The sequence below is a fragment of the Lepisma saccharinum genome, chromosome 22, assembly GCF_977018435.1.
Source record: "Lepisma saccharinum chromosome 22, izLepSacc3.1, whole genome shotgun sequence".
NCBI lineage: Eukaryota > Metazoa > Arthropoda > Insecta > Zygentoma > Lepismatidae > Lepisma > Lepisma saccharinum.
In genome coordinates, this window is record NC_139250.1 from 20,456,589 (window position 1) to 20,482,171 (window position 25,583).

Sequence of the window (25,583 nt, forward strand, 5' to 3'; positions counted from 1 at the left end):
TACTCGAAATAATAGTTAAGTACAGAAACTTTCGTGTATTTGCGTTTGTCTTGTCCAACGTTAATTCTATATGCAAGTGTGTTTAGTGATTGTGATGTGATTTAATATGCTATAGAATTGTTCCTCTTCAGGCAGAAACGTGAGCAAATCTGTACCTTGCTTGTAAGTCTACATACGATAGGAAATATAACTGCGTTTAACTTCGAATACTGTGTTGTGTTTCTTTTCTATCCAGCAAGACCTGATGATTTGCAAAGATTCTCATGTTCCCGACTAAAGGAGTAGCGGACTAACTTTTTGATGCCTGGTGTACAACCGGGGGACGTTGCAATACATAAAGTTCTGGTAGCATTTAAATAACAGACAGCACTGCTTTATCTCGTATGATTGGAACATAACCAAGGGGCTAATGAAGGAAGGGGTTGATGCCAACAAAATGCACGATTTAAAAAAAAAAATTGAAAGAAAATCGTGCTAAGTTACAGCAAATTGATGGTGTATTGGAAAATACGAAAGTAATAACTAACATAAGTTTCTAGAGTTAGAATGAGGTCAGAATCTTGTTGCTGTAATTTCTACTAATTAACGTATATCTAATTCTGATCACAGTTTCTAAAGCTTCATCAAATCATGTGTTATGAAATGTGCTCAGTTCTCAGTACAAGTAGTAATCAATTTCTTTGCTTCTCTTTGTTCTAACTATAATTTCCACATTGTCAATATTTTCTTAACTTTCCTCATTGTATGGTATTTTGTACGATTTCTGTCACAGACATTTAGTAGCAGACTAGAGACCATCACTACACAATCTATCGATCTATAATTTCCAATCTGTTACTAGCTATCTGTGATTCAAGTCATTGATAAAATAATGGGAAAAGGTTCTATTATGTACCCTGAAGATAAACAGTGACGCTATATCTAGAAAGCTTGGTAATTTTACCAGATCTCACCTGGACGATATCCCCAGAGAATCTGTTCATCATACTATCTTCTGCTTGAGTTACCATGAGATCTTCGTTAATACAACTATTGAATGTAACAACAAAACTTTGGCTTATTAATTCCATACCGGAAACTTCTCTCCGAGTGACTGTAAGAAAGTAATTAATTGACAAATCTTTCCTAGCTGTGGAAACAATGTGTTTTTCTTTCTCCCCTTATACATAGTGCTATAGTGCTTTTCTTCTTCCTTCACCTCAGCCCGTCTCATGTTTGTATGTACAAGGTGAGCATGTAATGCCCAACTGGATCTACCAGGTCATAAATTCCTCAATGGATCTACGCCTGATATCGGATAGATTCTGTGCAAGTTGTATACTTAGCAGTTCCTTTAATCAGATCGGCATGTTTATGAGCTTGACACTGCAAGATAGGTGTGCAACTCAAACAGAAAACATCTCAGAAAAATATCAGTATTGTAACATCAAGATGAAAGCATGCAAGTGTTCTCATTGAGCGCTTTTTGTTTGGGGATTTTCGCGTGATGTAGATTGGACGCTGTTACAAATTTGCACAAAATGACAAACCTAGGATGCATTTTTTAATTTAAGGTTTTGCAAGAGCAACTGAACATAATACAAATGAGTGAAATTGCACAGAAATGTCAAATTCTCCAAAAATTCACACTACTCGACGTAACAGCATTCAAGCTTTGGTTCAAAATTCTTCAAAGAGTTGCAGTATAGTGAGATGCATAACCATCAAGCAAATTGTCCACATGTTTATTATCTGTGTTTTATGAGAGCTTCAAGAATTGAAACAAACAACAAACAAGCTGCTGACAACGTTTATATCAACATTCCTTAAAAACACGTTTAATATAAGAGAAAAATAAGTGAAAATAGTCATGGACAATATGCTCGAATACTTGTGCATAACGTTAAATAATTCGGACGGTCTCACCTCTACGTATGTTACATTTTCCAATACCGTAGCGTCACTGTGCGCACACGGATGGTACTTTTTTTTTTACTGGGTATGCATTTATAAAAACCGTCTAGTGGCAAGTTTCAGATAAACTTAATAATCATTCAAATAAAATTCACACAGCGCTGCATATTTTAGCGTAACTAGCAGAAACTCTAACTCAAATTCGACAAGAGAAATATTCACACATTGGTGTAATCGACGATGGTGCCGCCTGGTGGCAAGAGCGAAACGTGATAGCTGTGTTTGGTTCTACGGCTCGAGCGAAACATCCAGTACTTCTAACGTGAACGTGATAGATTAAAGTATTTGTGGCAGACAATGAGAATGTGAAAAGAGGAAGGCGCAAGAAATGTCCTAACGGCTGTACGAGGGTGACGAAGACACTTTTCAACTTCTTTCACAGACTGTGTCATTCTCTGACATTCACTGGAGGTTATCAAGAAAAGCAAGTCATCTTGAAAGTAATCGTATATAAAGACTTCATTTCTATTTCTGAAGACGATGATTTCGTTTGAAGTTTGTAGAATTGGCGTGAAGATGTTGGGTACTCAAGAGATTACCATGGTTCAACAAGAAGTGGTTTTATTATTTAACATTTTGACAAGAGGAAAGGGCCGCAATGTTGCCAATTCATGTTTGTTAATGATTCAAGAAGTTTTTTATACTCTCTTATGGTGTTGGAAATTAGTATGATCTTTTTCAAGCGCTAACATGAACTATGCTATTTCGCTATGTATAGTCAGCGGCAATAAAAATGGAACACTTAGATCCTTCTGCATGGAGTTGTGTGTGTTGTCTAACGCTTTGTCGGTAGCAGAACTTGCCATTGAAAATTTGCTATTAAAATCCACTCATCACTTTAGAGTTAGGCAACACGCATAACGCCATGCAGGCAAGGTGGTATTTTAGGATTTAGCTGTCCCATTTTATTGCCGGTGACGATACATGCTGTGTCTCGCTATTTATGGGGACGGTTCTCATCCAATACGATTATAATTTTGTTTATTTTTGCTACTCTAACAAGGTAGATGGTGCTAATAATGTATTATTGACTGAAATAGCTTACTTTTTTTATTAAAAAAAAGCCTCATTTACGGATTTATAACAGCTAAGTATAAGACAGAAGAAAGAGGAACTTCTTACTGCATTGGTCCTTTCTGTGACGTCACGTTGCTTTGGTAGCAAGGGTTGCCAGATCAATATTCATTACAGCTTTTCATATTTCTAACAGTTAATGTATATACAGGGTGGTGCACGAAAAATTAGCCCGAGCTAGTAGTATTTGCTGCTAACGGACTATTTTTTTGTGCACCACCCTGTACATCATTTCGTCAAATATTTATATGCTTTTAACAGTGGTTTACTCCGTGCAATAATAGTTTTAAGTTTCTCTAATATCAACTTTTCGTCTTTGAAGTGCATCCTGGGAGTTGTAAAAACTGTTATGGGTTAACGAGGCTCTGGCGAACCTCTCTCGGTTGTCTTATTTTACTTTGACTATCGAATTCCCTTGCTAGTGGGAAAGTTTTCTTCAATATTTACATATGTAATACGGGGCGTAAAATAATCTCTTTGTTAACTGAATTTCGTGCAAATAAACAATATATATGGTATCCGTGGCGGAGTGGTTAGTTAGCATGGCCCGCTATGACGGCAGGGGTCCCAGATTGGAATCGCGGCCTGGGCAAGGTTGAAGAAAAACGACGCTATATTAAAAAAAAAAATCAAATAAAACCAAATACAGGGTGATTCTTATAGAACCGGCTTCACAAAATGAGCTGTAATATGTAATATACCACACATATATTAACGTAATTTATACATGATGTACCTTGGATAGTCTGCCGTTGATTGTGATCGGAGCATGTGTTGAAAATGTCCGCCGTTTTCAAGGAGGCACGCCTCCACCCACGTTTTCATATTCGCCGTGACTAGCCGCCGAGTTTCTATGGTGATGTTCCTGATTTCAGCCGAAATGTTGTCCCTTAAAGCTTGTAACGTACGCGATTTGTTTGCACACATCTTGTCCTTCGGTAAACCCCACAAGAAAATATTCGGTCTGGATTGCGCAAACACATTCGAACATGCACCACTATGTGTCCTTTAACGTTGCAGCATAAGTGCTTCCTCCTGTCAGATCATCTGTACACAGTGATGTGAGTCTACGCGTTAACAACGATAGTCTACATTCTACACGTAGACTATTTTATACACGTAAATTACGTAATCTATGTAAACAACATGGCGAAAGGTGATGACTTAGCAAAGGGCGCCGTGGAATTAAAAGAAAATTATACTGCGTATCAGTTTCTGATGTTTGAGGAGAACTTTTTCATACTCTTTCTTCCAAATTCGAACAATTTTTCACCTAGGAAGAAACCTAATACATGAGATATTGTAGTGTTTTATGGGGAAAAGACAACTCTTGCCTCACGACTGCCATCTGTTGTTGTTTTTTGCATACTATTTATCTTCTTCCATAGTTGATAATAGAAGAGAAGATAAATTTTGTTGTAAATAGGATTCTTTCCATTTCATTAGGAACCAATATAGTTGAAAATGTGACTTTCCTTTCATGAAACCCTTGAAAATTAATTTTAATGCACTTTAGATTGTCTATGTAAACTACAACCCAATGTAATCTACGCGTAGATTACGTGTAGATAACGCATGTAGACGTAAACTTATAGTCTACGGCACCATTCGACTCAGCACAGCCCACGGATTATGTCGTAATTGGGAGCTGTTATATGCATCACATGCAGCATCATTAGAAAATTCATCAGGACGGTTCTATAAGAATCACCTTGTATATGGTCTTTAAATAAGAAGCTAATTGCATTAACAGCCTTTCTAAGCAGTAAAAGTGTATATTTTGATCATGCATTTAATTCCTTTTACACTGGATCGATATATTACCTATTTTCCTCAACATTATCAAGGAAGCTACACAAACAAAAAAAAATAATTAAACTTGCTCTACGAGTATAAAGAACTGGCCCTAATATGTAGAGCTTCTCGTCTTTCCTTCCTGAACGTGTGTTGGTAATTTAACACTGTCACCTTGGCTATTGCAAAGGAACCGACAAGAAATTCCTCAAGTGATGGAATGTAGTGTTGTGTTACTACCGGCTTAGAATTATAGAAAAAAAAACACATGCTCATGTTCGCAGAAACTGGCAATCCACCAATCAACCAATGTCTGTATGTGCACGTGACTTCAACATTGCACTATGGGTACATGCAGTGTTGGCAAGTAATGTAACTAGTTTTTGGCAATTCAGTTAGTACTACATTGCTGGGATTACATCAATAACTTTACGCGTTATTTCAGGTTGTTGTTAATTGCTTACTTAGTTTATTAGAAGGGAATTATTTATTCCAATTTTGTTTATTGAACATTACTTCGATACGAGCAATTCTAGCAGACGGGGAAATGTATTCCAGTGCGTTACTGGATTTTGCGTCTCGTGTATTGACAAAATTGATTCCCTCATATTTCGCTATCACTTAACTCAGAAACACTATTAGTGGATTTTGCGTCTCATGTATTGGCAAAATTGTTTCCTTCATATTTATCAAATGCTTGTCACATTTCGCTATCACTTAACTCAGAAACACTATTAGTGGATTTTGCGTCTCATGTATTGGCAAAATTGATTCCCCCATATTTATCAATACTTGTTCCATTTCGTTCTCACTTAAAATTACTTAGACAGCAACAATAGACCGTAATGAATGGAAGTAATCTGCTTTGTAGAGGAGAAGCTTGTAAATAAGTGGCTATTGTTTAATTTGTGAAGTTTCTAAATTGAGCTGATTTCTTAGAAAATGCCATGTTGATTGCCGAACAAAACAGTGTCTTAATGAGAAAAGGCGTCTTTAATACAGATCTGACACTGAAGAAAAATTAACAAGTCCCAGTAGAAGACGAGACAGAACGAGAGGGGAGGGGGTACTATACAGAAGCCACAATTGAATTAACTGTAATTTTCAAGTATACCATTCACACTTTAGCTTATGTTTTTCCATAACTAAAACAGAGGAAAATGTATGTTTGACAAGTACAAACTAGCAATACTTAACAGCTAAAAGATATATGGGACACACAGGTCGTAGAACTCTCAAATATAGCAAGCCGGCAGACTTTTGCGTATTCATATACGCAAGTCACGTGTCGAATAGGCGAGAGCTGCTTTGTCGTCAGGTAATAAAGAGACTGGGCTTACTAATTGGTTCTTCAGTGTCAGATTTGTATCAAAAGCTGGCCTATTCTCATTAATTAAGAATCTATTTTCTTCGACAATCTACGACACGGCGTCTTCCAAGAAATCAGCTCAATTTTAGGAACGAGCCATCTGTCGGGGGCTTCACGAAATAAACAATAGCCATTTTTGACAAGCTTCTCATCTACAAAGCAGATTACCCCTTTCATTATGGTCTATTGTTGTGTATTTTAAATGATAGCGGGGACAGGACAAGCCTTTTGTTATAAATGTAAGGGAATCAGTGTTGCCAATACATGAAATACAAAACCAGGGTTGCTAAAGGTCGAGGAACACATAAATTCTAATGGGTTCCGGAACAGGACCGGAACCTTTTTTCTCGCACAATTTAAATTCGGTCCAACTTGAATTTTGTTTCATTGAAAACAAGTTCCTGGGCCGTATTTATTATATTGATCCGGAAAGAGGGGTTTCTAGACCGTATTTAAATTGATTCGCAAAAAAGGTTCCAGACCGTATTTAAATTCATTCGCAAAAAAGGTCCCTGTACCGTATTTAAATTCCTTCGCAAAAAAGGTCCCTGGACCGTATTTAAATTCGTTCGCAAAAAAAGGTCCCTGGACCGTATTTAAATTCATTCGCAAAAAAAGGTCCCTGGACCGTATTTAAATTCATTCGCAAAAAAACGTCCCTGGACCGTATTTAAATTCATTCGCAAAAAAAGGTCCCTGGACCGTATTTAAATTCATTCGCAAAAAAAAGGTCCCTGGACCGTATTTAAATTCATTCGCAAAAAAAAGGTCCCTGGACCGTATTTAAATTCATTCGCAAAAAAAAGGTCCCTGGACCGTATTTAAATTCATTCGCAAAAAAAAGGTCCCTGGACCGTATTTAAATTCATTCGCAAAAAAAAGGTCCCTGGACCGTATTTAAATTCATTCGCAAAAAAGGTCCCTGGACCGTATCTAAATTCATTCGCAAAAAAGGTCCCTGGACCGTATCTAAATTCATTCGCAAAAAGGTCCCTGGACCGTATCTAAATTCATTCGCAAAAAAGGTCCCTGGACCGTATCTAAATTCATTCGCAAAAAAGGTCCCTGGACCGTATCTAAATTCATTCGCAAAAAAGGTCCCTGGACCGTATCTAAATTCATTCGCAAAAAAGGTCCCTGGACCGTATTTAAATTCATTCGCAAAAAAGGTCCCTGGACCGTATTTAAATTCATTCGCAAAAAAGGTCCCTGGACCGTATTTAAATTCATTCGCAAAAAAGGTCCCTGGACCGTATTTAAATTCATTCGCAAAAAAGGTCCCTGGACCGTATTTAAATTCATTCGCAAAAAAGGTCCCTGGACCGTATTTAAATTCATTCGCCGAAAAGGTCCCTGGACCGTATTTAAATTCATTCGCAAAAAAGGTCCCTGGACCGTATTTAAATTCATTCGCAAAAAAAGGTCCCTGGACCGTATTTAAATTAATTCGCAAAAAAGGTTCCTGGACCGTATTTAAATTGATCCGAAAACAGAAAGTTCGTGACTGTATTTCAATTCATCCGCAATAAAGGTTCCTGGACCGAAATGAAATACTTGACAGATGAAAAGGTTCTTTACGATCCAGAACCCATTTACGCTTTGCTGATTTTCTCTCCTGGACCGGAATTCAATTTATTTAACCCCTCCCCTCCGATCTTTAACAACCTTGCACAAAACACCCTAAATGTGTTGAATTTTCCTAGGCAACACTGGATTGCAGTTTCCCGTTGCTCAACGTCTGTAAGCCATGTTAATATTTTAGTGAGAAATGTTCCGAGTGGAATTCTCAAATTCTAAAATGAAGATATACAGTACAGCACTATTGGAAAAAACAATTAGATTTTTCAATATATTCTGTAATAGTGTCTAAGAATTGCTCTTTCGAGCTGTTCAATCAGTCTATTTTATTTAATTTATTCTCGAAAAAATTATCCCTAAGTTTTCTTGGACATATCTAATGTGCTTCCCATTGCTGCTTTGTAATCGAGCGAGCTTTTAAGTGAACTCAAAACAAACTTCTTTGCCCAAAGAAAGCCCCCCCTCCACATTTCTTTGAATATATGTTCTATCATTACTTTCTTAACATGCATCAATGATTTATAGCAACAGAAACTAATGAGAGGTTTGAAATGTGTAGATAGTATGTAATCTTATCAAGTTTAAAAAAGAATAGGGCATGTTTTAATTTAAATAAATATCTTAAAATACTGAATACCAATCACGATTTTGATATAATATTCGCTAGATTATATCACTAAAAATCGAGAAATATGAAAAATATAAATTTTCGAAGTCGGCTCTCCAGGTTGTATGAAGTACTGTTTCTGCCACTCTGGTGGCATTTACTTCTTGATCCGAGTCGTAGAAGGAGAAGAAAGAAGATAGGTGTCGTGTTTTGCTATTGTATTGTACAGTCACGGACACTGCTGGGTTGTAACGGTTCCATTGAAAGTCAATGCATTCATTACAACCCAGAACTGTCCGCGACTGTACGCACAATTGTATAATATTGAGTCAAATTGAAATCATAATCGGTTCAAGCTGAATCCTCTAACATTCTATCATAACATATCATAACATAGAAAGAAGGAAGAAACCTACTCTGCACAATATGCATCCTCACAGTACGTACACAAATGCAGCATTAGCAAAGTTATGACAGCTAAGTATGATTATAATCAGAATCAGAAAGAGAGATTGTGAAAAGTTTCCTCTATCTTTCTTAAAAGTGTAACATGTTTTGATCTTTTTCATTTTTCTACGAGCTCTTCTTTTCCGTTGTCATCCTGTAACTACATATTTTCCTATAGTTAGAAAATAATTAAAAACAGCAACATCTAGGGGCAACTTAAGAATTAAACCAAAACATAACTGGCGAAAGCGTAAAGAAAGGAGGAGCTGATGGTGCTGTATCCTCTCTAAATGAGGTAAAATAAACGCATGTTGGAAAATAAGTATTTAGCACAAAATTACTTTATAGAGCAAACATTTTGACTTCTAAACTACATCAAATGGATTAAAAACCTTTAAGACCTTGTTACTATAAAGAAATAGAAAAGCTGCTTCATAATTATTAGATAATTTTCCGTCACATTGCTATCAAGGAATCAGCCACACAGATCTCATTCCGTTCACGCATGCGCTAGTGACTGCGCGCAAAATCTGCATATAATTATCCTCTATTGTCCGTACCTTAAAACGCAGCTCCTCCCAAAGTTAGCACACATCACAATTTCCATCCATTAATTAACGAGAGAAAATTACACTCGTGCTAATTATTTTCTCGAGGGATCTAAGACAGACGAGAATCACGAACGTTTTTAGGAGTTTAATCACGTGGCGTTCAAAAGACGTGATCAGCGGGGAACATGCGCAACGGTTGGTCTTAGGAACAGGTTAACTTCCTGTATGGGGGCTTCAGTTTCCCCCAAGAGTTAAGGCAGAACGTTCTTTAATATCACCAATTAAATCTTTCTGATGAAGGAGTCTCTTTCGATAAGTTACATAAACCATTTCCCGCTGACAACCAAACTTCCTTCAGGGTTTCATTATATACTGCACGTGGCCCTGAACGAACAATGATGTGTCTGCGAAGCAGTAGCCTAGCCAGAAATTTGAAATGGGGGGAGGGGGAGTGTTTGTTGGGAAAATACTTAACAAACTTGCGCCTAAAATTAAGATACAGTGGTATCGCCAGAAATTTCAAAAGGGGGAAAGGTGACCGGGAGATTTTGGAAACATAATTATACAATTTACCCTTAAACATATATGAAACATATTTTAAAAAACAATACACATAGCAATGAAATTTAAAATGAATTTAGACCCGCCAAATGTTATAAAACAAAATCCAGTCTCTGTCTTTGCAAAATGAATCTGTTGAGAACCTCCACCGACCAGACACTAACCGCATTCAAATCCCCGTTTCCCCAACTTTCCAAACCCAGAAATAACCTAAGGCAGTAAGATTTCCTGTTAATGTAGTAAATACCTATATCAGCTGGCCGTGGAATTTCAAGAGTACAGCTTAATTCTACCCACCTTCCTTCCATGCACTGCGACCAGTCCACCCATTCCATAAAGAGGGCTCTCAATGTATCGATGCATAAATTTCAGTTTAACTATGAGACTTAGTCCTCGGACAATTAACGGAATATAAAGAGAAAAAGCATATAATGTGTCGCACTCGTACTCGATCGTATATCTCAAATTTAAAATATAAAATTTTATTGAAAATGGAAAGGGGGGCATGAGACGGGTGAGCCCCCTTGCCTACGCCACTGCTGCGAAGCCTTGAGATAACTATGATATGTCTTGGACGACTTTAACAAACTGTAATATGTCCAGTTGAGTTGGTGTTTTAAGTTCACTTTATGCACACTAAGGCTAATTGGGACTGGACCTACAGTTTAAAGTGGGATCCGAACCACTATGTGCCTCCACCGGGAATCGAACCTGGGACCCCTTGATTACAAGGCGACAACGCTACCACTTGCCATCGAGGATATGATGTCCTGGACGGGCTTAGCCAACTACGACATGTCCTGGACGGGCTGAGCCAACTACGACATGTCCTGGACGGGCTGAGCCAACTACGACATGTCCTGGACGGGCTGAGCCAACTACGACATGTCCTGGACGGGCTGAGCCAACTATGATATGTCCGGGACGGGCTGAGCCAACTATGATATGTCCGGGACGGGCTGAGCCAACTACGACATGTCCTGGACGGGCTGAGCCAACTACGACATGTCCTGGACGGGCTGAGCCAACTACGACATGTCCGGGACGGGCTGAGCCAACTATGATATGTCCGGGACGGGCAGAGCCAACTATGATATGTCCGGGACGGGCTGAGTCAACTATGATATGTCCGGGACGGGCTGAGCCAACTATGATATGTCCGGGACGAGCTGAACCAACTATATGTCCGGGACGGGCAGAGCCAACATGTCCTGGACGGGCTGAGCCAACTATGATATGTCCTGGACGGGCTGAGCCAACTATGATATATCCGCGAAGATTTTAAATAAGTCTGGTACATCCGTGAGGTATTCAAGAATCTATGGAAAATCATCGAGCCCTTCAGCAAATGATGATGTCACCGAAACCTTGCTATAGCATTTAAATTATATGCTGTACAGTTTTCTACCTCATTGGGTGCAATACTGTTGAAGAGTCCCGTTCTGTAGGCATTAATCCCTATTATGTATCAGCGTAGCCAACCTTCCACATAAAATATTTCCAGAAAAAAATAAGCGACTGATATTCCAGTCCGAAGATGTATACTTCAAACTGGAAAGAACATACATTTCACCAATGTCTCATTACAAATGAACCAGACCAGATTTCTCCAAAATTGTAGGAAGACATAAAAATTCTACATGTTCTCAAAGGGAGGAGTTTCCTAGTCGGCAAGCACCAAATAACAGCTTTTTGCCCGATGTTCTGTTGTTTTTTTCTGAAGAGAAATCGTCGCTACCGACATAACGATGAGGTCGATGCGAAGATACAATTTTAAGAAAATGACTGGAATTACATATGGAATGACCACACACGTGTGCCGAACTCTCCACAACTCTTCTGGGATTGTATAACATGAAGGAGAAGTGAACACGTGCAGAAGTTACCCCTTTTATCATTGTTAACAATTACCTATTTGACAACAAAAGTTAGGAAAACGCACTAGGATTCACAGGTAGTAAATTAACGAACTGGATGGTTGATTACGTTGAAGTCACGAACTATCGAAGGTTCTGGGTTGGAGCCCAGGCCTGGGCAGTTGTGTTTCTTTATACATCAATTTCTTCTAATAGTCATCTACCTTCAATGTCGTGATAACCTTAGAAGGTCGGAAAACGACGCAAAGATGGCGTGCACAGGAAGATATTGTGGGGGTAAAAGTGCATATAGCACCGTGCCATGAAGACACGTTTATGGGATGGGAGTAGGGCCCGATACATTATCGACCTTGGCTATTTTGGCGGTGATGTGATCAGCACCACACCCCGGCCGCCTTTACCTCCCAGAGTTGGCCCCAGACACTCATTGATTTGAGGCTGGGTGAGCCCCAGAGCCGCTGTATGCAGGGACAATGCTGGAAAAATTCCGACCTTTGATCACCCACTCCGGGATTGTGAGGGATTTTCAAAATTGTTTATTTGAATTTTTAAGTTCACTTTATGCACAGGTGGCTAATCGGGACAGGACCTACGGTTTAAATTTAGATCCGAACCAATGTCCAATATTCCTCTACGGGGTAAGGGATTTTGAGAAAGGGTTCACTCTCCACAAATATATACCTATGTATACATACATATATGGGGTGTAAGGAGTGAGGCACCCAATTGTCAACCTCTCTTCCACGTAGTACACACTGGACGGCATTTTGCAGACTAACGAGGGTCTGGCGTCTGGGCTAACAGCCAGTACAATCCCCTTGCGGGACTAGTGTTGTATGCTGACCATGCGTGTTTGTGATTGTTCCTTAAACCTTTTCATATTATCACCACATCATCTTCACGATTAGCCGAAAGTGTCAAAAGGCGAAGTAAAATTAATCAAATACATGTAGAGTCGAATTACTTTCGGAACATCTCCAGCGGACTATGCGAGACTGTCTAGCGAGCCTAGTGGGCGTGTACAGCCTGAGCAGGGGGCTTAGCGATAGGTTCTGGGTTGAGATGACGTCAGCGGCTCGCTTCGTTGATTGGCTGCTTCGAGAGTTGTGACTCGTTCCGAAGCTTCAAATGCATAACAGCCAAAGATGGCAAAAGGAAAAGCCTTCTGAATTTATTCTCTACACTTTACTATTTGCTATTGTAATTTCGATAATGTTTCGGAGGGTTTGAACCGTAACCTCCATTTCTGCAAGCCATTTTAACACGGTGTAGGATAGTCTGACATATCTTTAGTGAATTGTGCTGTGTTGTTTTTACGCACACAGCTGGAAATTGGAAAGTATATATGTCTTTATTTGTAAATGCTCTGGCCTAGGTTGCTTTTGGCCCGATAGTCGGGGAAGCCAACGGTTGCGTTCCCTCAACGGCTTCCCCGTTTCAAAGGTAACAATAGGACCGTGCCTAGTGCGCTCGTAGAGTGAAGACCTGAGAAGTTCAATTCTCTGTGTTATGGGCCAAAAGGCAACGGGGAGAAGTTGATATTGGATTTGTAATGAAAAGATCAGGAGCCTATATTCTATGCTAGCTAGGCTATATGCGAAGCCTGGAGCCTAGAGAAAAACATACAGGAGAAAAAAAACGATCAGAAATTGTAGATAAAGTTATTCATATCAGTGAGATGATGATGGTGATTCGGGAGTTGGCAACCTGATTTATTGTGAGTTGGCAACCTGATTTCCTATGAGTTGGCAAACCTGATTCTTATGAATTGGCAACCTGATTTCCTATGAGTTGGCAACCTGATTTCCTATGAGTTGGCAACCTGATTTCCTATGAGTTAGCAAACCTGATTCTTATGAGTTGGCAACCTGATTTCCTATTAGTTGGCAACCTGATTTCATATTAGTTGGCAACCTCATTTCCTATTAGTTGGCAACCTGATTCTTATGAGTTGGTAAACTTATTTCTATTAATAGCCTAGGACCATGTAACATAGTGAGATAGACCACACCTTGGACTTAGTATACTCCACTGGTAAATATGTATATACGGCGAAGGGTAGAAGTGTAAATAAATATTGTACATAAGGAGATAACCCCATGAGACGTCAATGTTTGTCAACAATTGCGAATATTGGTTGCCTCCATAATAATTGGTTGCCTCCATAATATTGGTTGTCTCCATCCCGTCACAGGCCTCCCAGATGGTTTATTCGTAACGCTACCGTGTTGTCAGGGTGGCCATTCTAGGACCATCATAGAATTCAAGTATAACTCCCGGTTTTCAAGGCGAGGTCTCCAAAAATTCAAGGATACAGCACATGATTTCTCTATTTCAACCTTACGTATTACCGCCTCTCACAACCCACAATAACATATTAATAACATAAAGGGTCTTATCTGATTCCAATGAATCCAAAAATTCAAATTCAATTAAATTGAATAGTATATATATATCAGGGTGGCTCAATAAGTCACTTAACACCCTCAGTACAAGGCCACTGCGGCATGGAATGTGAAAATGGCGATGACCAATCATTGCCTGGCCAAGGGGGAACCACATTGACGCCACCCACACGGTCGGCGGCCATCTTGATGTCCGCCATCTTGAATTCAACTTCAGAATTTTAAATGGGAAGGGGGTCGTGCGACATATCAAAATGGGTTAGAATTTCACGAGAAATGCAATGGTGAAGGTTTTTTCGACGTATCTTTCACCAGTAAAAAGTTATGACTTAATTCTTGTACCAATTAGCTCCTTTTCGAGGTGTTAGAAAAATGCCTTAAAATTTGTTTAGCGCAACGGTAATGCATCGAGATCAAAGTGACGTCTAGGGAGAGAAGTTCGCATGCCTTTACACACGATTTTAATCGGATACATCCATGAAGAGCTGCGCATTATAAATGGTTGTCGCGAACAATTTACAGTGTGACGCTTCCATGTGGGTGGCGTCAATGTGGTTCCCCCTTGGCCAGGCAATGATTGGTCATCGCCATTTTCACATTCCATGCCGCAGTGGCCTTGTACTGAGGGTGTTAAGTGACTTATTGAGCCACCCTGTATATATATGTACTATTTAAAATCATCAATTTAAGGTGAGGAGTTTACATTTGCCATTTCACAAACTCAGGCTACATCTACAACACAAATCACAAATGCTACGGAATATACTAATCTACGAAAAATTGTTAATTGTACAGTGGGATCTATATTACCGTGCAAATTGTCCATGACTATTTTCATTAATTTTTCTCTTACATCTAATGTGTTTTTGAGCGATGGATTTTTATGTATGCTGGTGCAGTAGTTGTCAACAGCTTGTTATGAGTTTTCTTTTACTTCTTGAAGCTCTTATTGGGTCAAATAAAGTGCACGAACATGGTGATGGACAATTTGCACAAAAAAACTTGAGGATCCCACTGTAGAAGAATTTCAAACTCAAATGTACTTAATCAACTTCATGATGTGTTATCTTGCAATAATCTACCTGTTAGATTGTCCTGCAAAGAACACTAGCAAAGTAAACGGATTGTGATAATTCTGTTTTATTTTCAACGCAGTTTCTTCTTCCCTCTTCCTTTCTGGAAAAATAAAACCTAAACTGTGAAAAACTTGCCTCAGGGCAGTTCTAAATGTATGAATTCATTTCGATTAATAAAAGTTGCAATTTTTCACGTTTACTGAGAAAAAATCACGTATAATTCCCGGAATTCAAGGAATTCCCGGTGAGTAGCCACCCTACTTGTAATCAAATCCTGGATTCAATCCCCGTTGGGGGGATGTAGTGGTTCGGATCCCTCTTTGAACTATACTATGTCCATTCCCCATTGGCCTTTCTGTGCATACACTGGACTTGAAACAAATTTTGACGAGGCATATTTCCCCAACTGGCTGCCCATTAGGCGTCAGGTCGCTAGGTGAGAGTCCTGGGTTCGATCCAGCATGGTTGACAAGTTGAAGTGGTTCTGAAGCACAACCAACCTCTTTATCATATATGTACAGTGGGATCCATGAGTATTACCGTGCAAATTGTCCATCGCCATGTTCGTGCACTTTATTTGACCCCAATACGAGCTTCAAGAATTAAAAGAAAACTCAAAACAAGCTGTTGACAGCTTCTGCACCAGCGCACATAAAAATCCATCGCTTAAAAACACATGGGATGTAAGAGAAAAATTAATGGAAATAGTCATGGACAATTTGCACGGCAATACTCATGGATCCCACTGTACCTGGGAGTAAAGATGGTCGGCGGTGATCGAGAATGAGCAGATCCTTGGTGAGTAAGGTGTCCCAAACTTCATTATGTGCTGGTAGTCTAATCGAAAATGGGCCTACAGTTTAAATTGAGATCAAAATTGAGATCAAAACTACTGAAATGTGTTCCCACTGTGAATGAAACTTGGGAATTCTTATTACAAAGTGACAACAGTAGGTTATGAACAGGATTCGAAACCAGGATCTCTGGTTTCGCACGACACTATAACTGCTTGAATCTTCGTCAGGTGTTACCAGTAAATTAGATGATACTGACGCATACCATGGTAGAGAGTATGTAATATTTCCACACACATTAACGCTGATTCATTCTGTACCATGTGATTACACACACAAGGTCCATGCTATTAACACACTTCTTGAGCGAACAAAAGGTTAGGTTAAAAAACTGCAGTAATTATTACCATGTAGTTATATGCCTTTTTGCAGCAGCGTACGTGCGTACCTCAAAAGTGCCAGAGGGGCAGAAGGGGCGCGGGAACGCAAGCTCATTTTCTCAAAGGATAAAGCAGGTCACGCCAGAGGATAAGGGCATGGCAATATTTAGCATTTAGAATATCAATTAGCCTTTTGAAGAGTTGACAGGGCTTAACTACTAAATGAACTCTCCCAGAGGAGATTTTACTAGACCTGGTTCAAACTCTATTGCTCGTTTTGGGCAGTGTTTTGGAATAAACAACGGTACGATTATACAGAGTGTCCCTAAATATTTGTCCAAAACTTGGAAGGATATTCTCTGCAGGTTCATATATATATCCGAGAATCAGTAATTTCGAATTACGAAGACAAATAGGCAATAATGAAGAAACGAAGGGCAAAGGAAGGTTCTCAGTAGGATCGCTAGTTTCACTTTATGCAGAAATAGGATAAATCGGACTGAAATTTCAGTTTCAAGTTGAATCCGAACTTTCACATGGAATCAAATTCGAGACTATTGGATTACCAATCTCCAACCAACGTTAACTATTACTTTATCGGAAAACCCCGGGTACTATCATTTAGAATTACGTTTTTATATTCTTAAAAATTATAATTATGGACAGATTGAAACGCCTTACTGTCTAGTCCAAAAATAATATGTACAAATTTTAGCACAGAAAAGAGAATATACTATTGGATGAATGGATAATACACCTTTTCGAGCAAGGCCTCATCTCCAGGAAGCTATCAACTCGGGGCATGCCTAGGCACCTAGCGACCTGTTGAGTGAGATGAGTCAAGGCAAAATGGATAATAAACCTTTTCCTGCTCCCACAAAAATAGGCAATAATTAGGCTGGAGAGTTCAATGAACTAACCGATCTCCAACTACGCACTGTTAATGATCAGGCTGGAAAGTTCATACGAACTAACCGATCCATGTTATACGAACTCTTTGTCACGGTTCCTTTTATTGCAGAATTATTTGTCTCCTTTACACGTAGAACAATATATTTTGTTACATTGTTTATAGATGCTTTCGTGAATAATAAAACCATCATAGTACATAATAGAAAGTTTTAGCCTTCATTAAATCTTCAGAGTTACTACTTTATAGTGACTTTAGTTGCTTATTATTTATTTTAAATTGATCTTGAGATAGTGCTGGCATCTATACTTGTGAAATTAAACAATATTGGGATCTGCAACTTGCTATGGTTCCTTTACAGGGACGGTGCCAGAGGTGAGTGCGGGTGGGTAACCGTCCATACAAAATTTATTTGACCACCCGAACATTTACTCTTTAATGGAATACACTTTAATAAATACGTACATTCTCGTTGTTGACTCCGTACATCGTGAATATTGTCGATGCTAGATAATAACAGTAGTAGTTCAAAAAATACTAACCAGATGGTATACCAGAAAACCGAAGACGCAAAGTGTTAAAATCGAAATCGGATGGCAGCACTTGACGTGTTCACATGCTACTCTACAGTCCTATGATCAGTTCTCAATCGTGGCACTCAGTGTGGTATTAATAAGTTGGCTGAGTAGCTGAGCGCAGGATTTCTGGGAGTGTGGTCATACGAGGCGACAGATTGGGTTCTTTTTACTTTGCTTTTATGTCACTTTTCGCTAATCGCGAAGATGAGAATGATATTATGAAATTGTTGAAGGGACTATTACAAAGAACACCCATGCTCACGCCGGGATTCGAACGCAGGACCCCTGGCGTCGTAGTACGCTGTCATAACCACTCCGTCGCGGAGACAAGGCGACAGAAAACTACAACAGACAAATGTTGTTTCAAGCACTGTCGATCGTTTCCGGCTAAACTATAAAATGTAAGAAAAATGAACATATTTTTTTCTTTTAAGATTCTCTACAAACTTTCCGCAGACGAAAAGTCTCGGACGCGGAAACAGGGGATCTGCAAATTCGTAAAAACAAAGATTTTCCCCGCTTTTTCAGCATTAGGCAATTCATGTATTTACATGTTTTGATGTACAAGGACGACACGACATTTTAGATACAGAGGTGGGCTTTTATGTAATACTTGCCATGTATTGATTAATGATAAACAAATTTTAATTCATTAAAACCATGCTCAAGGTCCCGGGTTCGATCCCCGGCCGGTTCAAATCCGGGAACTTTTCTAACGGTGAAAGCGGCCCCGGCGCCCACCCAGCGTCGAATAACATGGGTACCTGGGGGAAACCCTGGGGGGTAAAGGCGGTCAGGGGCGTGATGCTGATCACATCACCCCCACTCACGACCGGATCAAGAAAGTGTGGGGCGTTACCCCCACACCCCCTATACGCCTTCATGGCGTGGTGCTATGCACAGGGGAACACTTTACCTTTACTTTTAAAATCATAATTATAGCTTAAATAATACATAATTATAGTCAAATTTAGTAACATATATATTAATCCTAATATATACCAAACAAAAACTAACAATTACAACAAGAAAGTGGCAAATGCCAATTCGCGATTAAAATTATCTTATGTGACATCTGGTGGTGTTTTTTGGAACTACTCTCAAAAGGATGCTATGTTGTGTTGAAGTCGTTTAAAGCATGGGAAATGCTCGGAAGAGTAACGTTTAGTCGTTTACTGCTTTTTTTTTTTTTTTTTTTTTTTTTGCAATAGTTTTGAAGGTCAGGTCAAGTGAATAGTTTACACGTGTTTCCACCCCGTGGAATCAACAAAATTAAATTTGTAAATAAATCAGGGAGAAAATAATTGATTGACAGAAGATTGGCATGGAGGATAACAATAACATTGAAGTGTTATCAAGGAAATTCCGAAAGACGATTCTATTACCATAAAAGTAAAGTTCTAATTGTACTTTATGAATTAAACATTTCTTTTTCCAAAAGTCATGAAGCGTCTTGCCCAGTGCATCCAGATAAACAATGTATTATGTATGAAATTTAGAACAGGTGCAAATCGTTAAGTACGAAGATGAAAATAGTTTGAGAATTAATTAATGTCTGTAATCATAAAGGTAACCAGAAGAAGAAAATCGACATGCTAATGTTGCAGTTTCATTCAGTACGTACTTTTTCAGTGAAGATAGCCTTGATGAAATTGTGGATTATATTATTATTATCTTGTGTTAGAGGAAGAACTGCGATATGTTGTCAATTTTCTCCTGACCCAGCTTTTCAAGTACATGTTTATTGCTTTACTTTAAAATCATTTCCGAGAGCCCCAGTTACAACCTGAGGTGTATACAAAACAGTGCGTATACATTAGTTTCGTCTGCGCTTTCCGTGTTATTTTTGCCTATCATAATTACGTAAATGCTTCGTTCTCAGCACAGCTTCACCTCGTTATAGTTCCTGTAATTACATCGCATTCACAATATTTTAAAATTTCGCGTAATTTAAACGTTTCCTCCATACCAGCCATGACAACACGTTGCTATTTGAATGTAAACAAGCGTTTATCCTACATAGAGCGGCCATATTGGAAGCGACACTAGCGCTCAGGTGGCGGGAATAGCCACTTACTGTAATAGTTACTATTTGAAAATAATTCAAAGTATCACCCCTTTTCCTAGAGTAGTTAATATGCAATTTCTACTGTAACTGGCTGTAATACTCAGTATATCAAACTGTAGCATAGTTTGTCCACAACATATTTCAAATTTCTTGCTTGGTCCTTTCTTCTTTGTTCAAGATGCTATTTTTAGTGAATTTACACAAAAATATTGATTTTTCCAGAAACACAAGACATTTTCCTGACATTTCTATGACTTTTCCAAGATTTCCAGACTGGTCGACACCCTGAGAAATAATAAAAGAGGTTTATTCCTAGTTTTTGATCAACATTATTCTGATGTATTGGGTCGGTGCATAAGTTCGTAGAGTTTTATAAGATACGTTAACAGGGAATACGACAGTGATGTGCTCTGAGGAGTAGCTAGTCTAGCAGAGATAGACCAATCAATCTCACCCGCTAATTATTTTCAAATCAAATATTTATTGTCTTGTTAAAGCCACAGTTCATATGAAACCCTTTTTTTTCACGCGCATCTCGCCCCTCGGTGCGATCCGCGCGGGCAAAGCTAGTCTAGCTCGCTCTTCCTCCGCCTCACCAGTTCCAGGAAGAAACGACCGCCAGAAGAGAAAGCGAATATTTCTGCCTCTACCTCCCTTGCCCCCTCGCAGCAATGGTTGAAAGCCCGTGCTTTCAGGTCGCCCAGTCTATCTCCTATAGGACAGATAGGGGATTGGTCTCCATTCGATTTCTTTGTAAATCCTCTAAAGAACTCGGGGGGAAAATTATCTACAGTACTTCTGTTCTCTGTATTTACACCACAACTTTTTATACGTTGTACAATATGTATGTATAATATGGGATGTAGTTCTATTATTTATGAAATGGAAACTTATTATGTGCAGACAATAATGTTACGCTATCTTTTTTTCCAAATATGGAATATATAATGATTAAATAACAAATATCTCGCTCTCGTTTTAGTAGTGTTTTATTTAAATATACTAATAATTTGGCCTCCAATAAAAAATGGGTAAGCTAAACAGTCATAAATACCGATGTATTAATTTGGGCAAGAAAACGCGCGTTCTAATTGTTGTTGTTGGTTAAGTTTATTTTACTTCGCTTTTCTGCCCCATTTGGTTATCGCGAAAATCAGGATGAGTGATGATTTGATGAAATTGATGAAGGGACCTCACAAAGAACAATCCAGGCCTGGATCGAAACCCGTGATGAGCGCTTATTCTTGTTCCTATGTGTTGTACTCTGCATTGAATAATGAAATAATTTGGAATGAAAAATGTATCCCAGAACTCAAAAAGCCGAATGAATATTATTGAAGAAACTACAAAAAAGTGTGTTTTGTTGTCAGTTTATCTCCTCTAATATCTTGAATTTTTGCTACTTCCCAAACTTTTTCTAGCTGTATAGGTTTAATCGCAATAAGTAGCTAATGAGCTTAAGGACGTCATGAGGGACAATCGTAAACAGAGAACTCTAGACGCCTGATTTCTCAGTGCCCTGCAGATGCACTGGGAGGGATTTTTTTTTTAAAAGCGTTGCTCTTCCATCACTTTACCTACCTTCTGCAATGACGATGAACGTTGATTAAATTAAACAGGTGAAGGGTGGATACAAAGGAAAACTCATGCACAGGGCAGGGCTCGAGCCCGGATCCTTCAGTAACGAGATCGTGGGATGGAGAAATTAGGGAAATCGAGCAATACAAAATATTCGGAAATAACGTTAATCATATACAAAGATGATGTTTCAAAAATCCAATTGAAAATTACCACTGAGGAAAAATGCAGTTTGTTTTACCGATACCCACGTATTTCCTCTGTTTTTTGTAGTCGGCCGACCTCCGTGGGTGAGTGCAAGTGGTCCCGGATCGGTACCCGGTGGAGGCACATATTGGTTCGGATCCCACTTTAAACTGTAGGTTCAGTTCCGATTAGCCTTTCTGTGCATAAAGTGAACTTAAAACACCAAATAGACAAACAAATCAACCAACCGCGGGGGGAGTGGTTATCACAGCGCGCTACGACACCAGGAGTTCCGGGTTCGAACCCCGACCTGGGCATAGATGTTATTTGTGTTTGTCCCTTCATTAATTTTATCGTATCATCTTCGCAATTAACGAAATGTGACAAAAAGCGACGCCAAGTAACTAAAATCAAATCATTGATTGATTGCTTGATTAGGTTTATTTTACTCTGCTTTTTCGCCAGTTTTGGCTATTCCCGATGATACGATAAAATTGATGAAGGGACACACACAAAGAATACCCATGGCCTAGCAGAGATTCGAAACCGGGATCTCTGGCTTAGTAGTCAAATCGAATAATTTTTCATATTCGAAAGGGGGTGGTAGTTTGTCTTCTTTGTATTAGTACTCATTCATCATTTTGCAATCTTTTCCCGTTTTTGACGTTCTATTTTTATAGGAATAAAAAAGTAAAGTGTTCCCCTGTGCTTAGCACCACGCCATGAAGGCGTATAGGGGGTGTGGGGGTAACGCCCCACACTTTCTTGATCCGGTCGTGAGTGGGGGTGATGTGATTAGCATCACGCCCCTGACCGCCTTTACCCCCCAGGGTTTCCCCCAGGTACCCATGTTATTCGACGCTGGGTGGTCGCCGGGGCCGCTTCCATCGTTAGAAAAGTTCCGGTATTACCTACACCAACCCCCCTTGCTACCCCAAGTGTCGACGTCATCGCACTGGAATACAATAATTAAGTAACGCAAGTACACAGGTGGTAAGATGACACATTGTTATTGTAGTCTAACAATACACAGCCACAACAACACTCACTTAGTAATGTAGTCGCCTTCATTGCCAATGACCATCTGCCAACGTTGCCTCACCTGTAGAACTGCTGTGTTTTCAGTATATAGCATTAACCTCGTACACAGCACAAATTGTTTCTGAGTTGAAGAAATCAGTTAGCCAAGTTTCAAGAGCAGCTTCATTACGAAATACTTCCTACTGCTGCACTTGGTCCTTGGTTAAACTGACTTAAACGCGAAAAGGAGAATGTGCCGGAAATGTTCAACTTTGTCCACTTGACACTCCATCTTGTTTTGTCCGCAAAATAGACAAAACGTGCTCAGAATTAGAATACACTGTGTTTTGACGAACACAAAACTACAAATTAATCAATAACAATGGAATAACGGACAAGTAACTCTTAACAACGCAGTATTGCCAACCCATAATAAAACGCTACGAACTTATGCACCGACCCAATAAATGGACGCACATGGTGTTTACACTGTTACAATTACTTCGTACTGTTCGTGCAGTGAAATACCGGATCTTTCAAGCACGTGATATAATGTTTTATATGAAAAAAGGCACTGCACTCACTCTGCCATTCATTAAATGATCCTCCAGGCTTCTATATCTAGAAACAAACTTTCGAAACGACGCGCATTAAGCAGATGAAGATTTAATAATACTGGATTCATTGTCATTATTGTTATTATTATTGTTGTGTGTGCGTATCATATTACGTTATATTTCTATTTCCACTGTTGATATTCTGAATTAAAACAGGTTTGTTCGGTACTCAGTAATTTTCAAATAAATTATCTCACCGAAAATTCTTAAGTGACATCTAAAAAAGTGTTCTTTTTCTTGTGAGAACAATTTTATATCGTTGGTTTTCATTAGTTAATTATCATGGATGAAACATTTTTCTTTCTTTAAATTATGTATCATAAAAAAGATACGGCAACTGCAGACCCCATATATAATTTATATTTTAAGAAGTGTTCTAAGCAAAACAACTACACGATATGACAGACTCTAATAGTTTATCACATAAAATTATTGTCAAAATGTGAATGTCATCAACAGGTATTAACTTCACAAATATATAAGTTCAGATTAAATGGATCGTACTTGCAATTTCATAACTCTACTGATTCAAAATTATAAATAATAAATGCTGTGTATAGCTATATACACACAATGCAAATGTAAGTGATATATTTAAGTAGGAATAAAAATTTCGATTCTGATTTCTCAGAATTTGTAATGAAGATTAAAGTTCTTTAAATAACTTACCGTAACTGAAGAGCAAAACTTTGCCTGAAAGCTGATTACGTTAATATTCTACTCTATTTAAAGTGCATGCTCAAGGTTATTTGCAAAATATGTACAAGGGCAAATAGAGAATAGGTAAATGATGAGAGTGAATGGTCGTGCAGACCATTGACGTCATAGATCCTGGTGCAGAATGCAGTTATACAACTAGCAAGTAATATTTAACTATTATTTAAGATTATGTCAGTCATAGTAAGGCAGTCATGTAGGATGGAGGAAGACTGGAACCGAACAGAGCATCGTTGGAAACACTGAATCTATAGTATTTTCCTTAGATTCTAATTTTATTTTCCCAGCTTTTTTTTCAAGTACTGTATTCTAAATTATTTATAACAACGCGATAATACACATTATAAATAATATATACGATTTGCAGTCATGAAATATGTGGAGCCAATTGATGTAGCTCACTGTAAACAGTTGACTGGATTGATTGATTGGTTTATTTTATTTCGCTTTTCTGCCACTTCCGGCTAATCGCGAAGATTAGGGACACAAAGAACGCCCAGGCCGGAAATTCGAAGCCGAGGACCACTGGCATCGTAGCGCGGAGTTTCTGAACTATGTATTAACGTCTATTACATAGATTACCATAATTAGTGTAATTTTAATTATTCTGTTGTTTTTTTAAAAACGTTCATAGTGCATGGGACTGCAATTTATAGTCATTCTTTATTTTTATGCAAGATAAAATATTCAAGTTTCAATTTGAAAGTGTTTCTCTTGTATGTCTCTATGCCATATGTATATAACATGCATGAGTTTGTGTCTTAATTCAATATTCCATTCGTTTACCGACGTCATGTTTACTTTCTGTTGTAGCCACACCACAGAGAGATGACGTCATTGCGTCTTCGCTAACGAAACAAGCGATTGCGTTCAGTTTATGTAAATCAACAGTCTGCTAAAATTTAACCGTAGAATGTTGTACATTACACTGTACCTTCCGATGGTACAGAATTGTTACTCTGATCATATTGCAAAAGTTTTCGCAACCAGTGTCTAAGTCTTCTAAGATGTATTTTAGCAGAAAGTGCTTTAAAAATTACATATGATCATAGAAGTTTCAGATAGTGTAAGAACTGTCTGTAAAGTAAGGCATCAGATGTACAGAATTCAAAATCATTTGTGTTCTAGTCTGGTTATTTGTTGTATTAATGAAATTAGAAAGTGCATTAAAATATTATTGTACTATCATTACATTGTGCTGTTCTAAGGTGCAATTGAATAGTAGTGACAATGTGAAAGAAATGTACATAGGCGAAGAAATAATGCATTGTAGTGTCCCTCACCAATACTTTATATAGACTATGAAACCAAATTTCCTACTTAATCATCATATTTTCCACCTAGCTAGGTACCAAATGGAGATCCCTATTTGTTTCCTAACTCATTGGCGAACTGGTTTTGCCAGTTACACCATCTTCTACATTCGCAAACGAATTTTGAAAC

General features: G+C 38.6%; 1 protein-coding gene across 3 annotated transcripts in view; it reads right to left on the minus strand.

Moving 5' to 3' along the window:
* Window positions 1–25,583, minus strand: part of tfc (Brevican core protein triforce) — a 166,591-nt gene that overhangs the window by 54,375 nt on the left and 86,633 nt on the right. The window lies entirely within an intron of this gene.